The sequence below is a fragment of the Triturus cristatus genome, chromosome 1_2 (assembly GCF_964204655.1).
Source record: "Triturus cristatus chromosome 1_2, aTriCri1.1, whole genome shotgun sequence".
Taxonomy (NCBI): domain Eukaryota; kingdom Metazoa; phylum Chordata; class Amphibia; order Caudata; family Salamandridae; genus Triturus; species Triturus cristatus.
Window position 1 is genome coordinate 70,866,046 of NC_140580.1, and position 3,369 is coordinate 70,869,414.

The window sequence follows — 3,369 nt, forward strand, 5'->3', positions numbered from 1 at the left end:
CCAGTTACTAGGCAGTGGGAGGCCCACAGGATTCAGGTGCAGAGTGGAAACACTCACGCGTAATGCATTAAAGTCGATAGAAATAGTGATGTTTAGAAATAAAGAGTTTTAGGACACTTCGGAAACAGCTAGGAGTTGGAGACTTGGAAACTAGACCCTAGGATAGTCAATACCCTTGTGAGCACCGGAGTACTGAGTTTACCTAGCCCACGGGCTGCGGGTACATCGGTGTGAACTTGCGTCGGGTTTCGTCGTCGACTCCTATGGATGCCTGAAGAAAAGGTGCTGACAGGCAGTCAGTGAAGAGTGTCTGGTGGATTCCAAGGTTGGAATCAAGAAGGAGGGTACCTGCAAGCAGAGGGGACAGAGTCTAGGTCACCAGCCAGGAGCCGGAAAGGAACCAGGAAGGAACCAGGCGATGTCGTGAAGATGCAGGTGAAGAGGTGAAGCTTGTCATAGCAGCCACGGGTACCAGGAAGCGTCGAGGATGACCAGAACCAGGAGGCGAGCTGTCCCACGAGGGCTCTTGCTGTTGGCAGCGTCGATGTCGAGTTTGGACCCAACAAGCCTTGGCAAGCGCAACCAACGCAGGATGAAGGATTCGCTTCTGTTGCAGACCAGGAAGGCCTGAGGTGCTTCTCTTTCACAGGGAAGCGAGGGCCAGTCTGGAGGAGCCAAACCAGCAGTGGAAAGTTAAGGGTTCATCGTCACAAAGGCTACTAGCCAACGGGCAAGCAACCGGACAGACGCGTCAAGCAGGAAAATGCAGAAGGGCCCCACGCAGAACTCGTGGAGTGTGGAGGGCTGATCTTCGGTGCAGATGGTGCTCGGGGTTGGGGCTTCTCAATCTTTCACAACTTTGAGGATGCCTCAGAAGCTGCGCTGGAAGCTAGTAGCTAATTTTCCCAGGTAGCCCGACCCATGTCTCTCGTCGCCTCCACGGATCTCAGCTTTGCTGTGGATGTGGATCAGGGTTGGAGAAGTCTGGAAGTCAAGGCGCTGGTCGGGCTCTGCAGTCAGTTCCTCGTAGAACTTGGGCAAAGCAAACGGCAGGTCGCTTGATGGTGCCTGTTTGCACAGGGTGGCCACTCCTTGGCCACAAGGGAGATTCTTCAGTCTTCTTCCGTAGTCGAATGTTGAAGGTCCAGAGTTTCTGTTCAAGTTGCAGTTTTTCAGGATAATCCTAAGTCCTAGGGACTCAGCTCCCACTCTTATACTAATCTGGGGGGCTGGGTAACCTGCTAGGTCCCTCCTATGGGTGGGACCAGGGAGGGGGGTGGTTACACCTCCTTCCCTTTGTCCAGTTTCGCGCCAGGATTGGGGCTGGAGTGCCCCAGCACCGGTTTGAATCGGACTATGCATGGGACACCTTGTGTGCCCCAGGCAGTGTCTCTTTTCTTTCATCCCTCCCTGCCCCAATACACTAAGTCCTGTCTAGGGTGGTGCTAGCACCTCCCAAGGCAGGAAACCTATTGTCCAAGCCTCCCTCGCTGGAAGCACTCCCAGCAGCAGGAGGTCAGACTTGTGTCTGTGGCAGCAGCCTCCATTTTGTGATGCTGGGGCTCTGGTTAACTTTAACCGGGTAGTAGGTCTTCAACATGTCTTCTCCCTCTAGAAGGGGGGAATACTCTCCTCATTGCCAGAAATGGTGTGGGGGTAGTATTCCAAAGTGTTAGACACCTTACACGACATGTTTTGATAAAGCCAAACCATAGTTACCATAACCGCGAGGATTATAAGGCACTTTAAGAGTATATGGTAGGCGACATCATAGAACAGCTATAAGGACATGGTTCCGAAAGCTGCAGACAGGCTCAGCTCATGCTAGAGCACCATCTCACATGTTACCAAGCACTCTGCCTTCAGGATTGTTAAGGCCTGCCATAGGAGTGACTGAATGCTTGCCCATGTGTCTATATATAGGGTAGGTATAGGAATACTATACCTAAGCAAGGGGTGATTACACGACCTTGCCCCAGCTGAGTGATCAGCCAGTTGTGTCATGATGGAAGGCCAGCCAGGGGTGGCATAATACATGCTGCAGCCCCTGGTAGGCCTAGGGTACACCCATGCCCTGGGTACCTAAGGTACACTGTACAGGGCCCAATAGGGTGATCCTTACCAATTGGGTTATGTACCTAAAGTACACAGTGTGAATTTAGAGAGAGAACAGCTGGGCTGTGGGTCTGATTAGCAGGCTCACAGCCACATCTAAGTCGAAAACCAGTGAAGCAAAAGCAAAAAGTGGGGGTGACCATAGAAAGCAGACCCTACTCTCCTACAGTCCCCGGCAAAGAACTGCCAGCCCCGAAGGGGTGTTCCGGCACACCCTGCCCCTACTAATCCAGAGGAAGGCTACCCCCCTTTCTTACAACCCGCGCGCTCCGAGTGACGGAGGAGACCCTAGGCATGGACGCGCCCGACCTCCTGGAGCCCTGGCTGGGATCCGGTAGGCAAATGAGCCCTCATCGGGACTTCCAGGCCGGCCCGGCCATCTGGTCGCCCCATTGGAAAGCATTGCGCGCGACAAGATGGCCAAGGGGAAAGGAGCGACCAGATGGCCGGCACCTAAAAGGACTCCCGTCTGACTGCCCCGAGCCGAGCCATAGCGGTAGGGCTCCTGCATGCCCACCCTCGCAGGGCTTGGGGGGCTCTGCTTCCTGGGGGGCTCGGGGACCCCGGCTGGGCCTCAGGCACGGGGAGGACCACCGGAGCTCTCAGGCCCGGGCGCCCAGGGGATGACAGCTCAGGACCCGTGGATCCCGTCCCGGGCACTTTGCCACGCCGCGGGCCGTAGACCGCAGCCCCAGACGCCTGGGAGGATGTTGCCCTGGCATAGCCCATCTGGTCCCGGCAAAGAACCGCCAGCCCCGGGAGGGGTGTCCCGGCATACCCTGCCCCTACTAATCTGGAGGAAGGCTACCCCCCTTTCTTGTAACCCGCACGCACCGTGAGGCTCAGGGGACCCTAGACGCGAACATGCCCGACCTCCTGGAGCCCTGGCTGGGATCCGGGAGGCAAATGAGCCCTCATCGGGACTTCAAGGCTGGCCCGGCCATCTGGTCGTCCCATTGGAAAGCATTGCGCGTGACCAGATGGCCGAGGGGAGAGGTGCGACCAGATGGCCGGTACCGAAATGACGCCAATCTGCCCGCCCTGAGCCTTCGCGGTAGGGCTCCCGCCTGCCCTTGCAGGACTCGGGGGCTGCAGGGCTAGGGGGCTGCAGGGCTCGGGGGCTGCAGGGCACGGGGACTTCAGGGCTTGGGGGACTTCAGGGCTCGGGGGCTGCAGGGCTCGGGGGGCTGCAGGGCTCGGGGCTGCAGGGCTCGGGAGCTGCAGGGCTCTGGGGCTACAGGGCTCAGGAGCTGC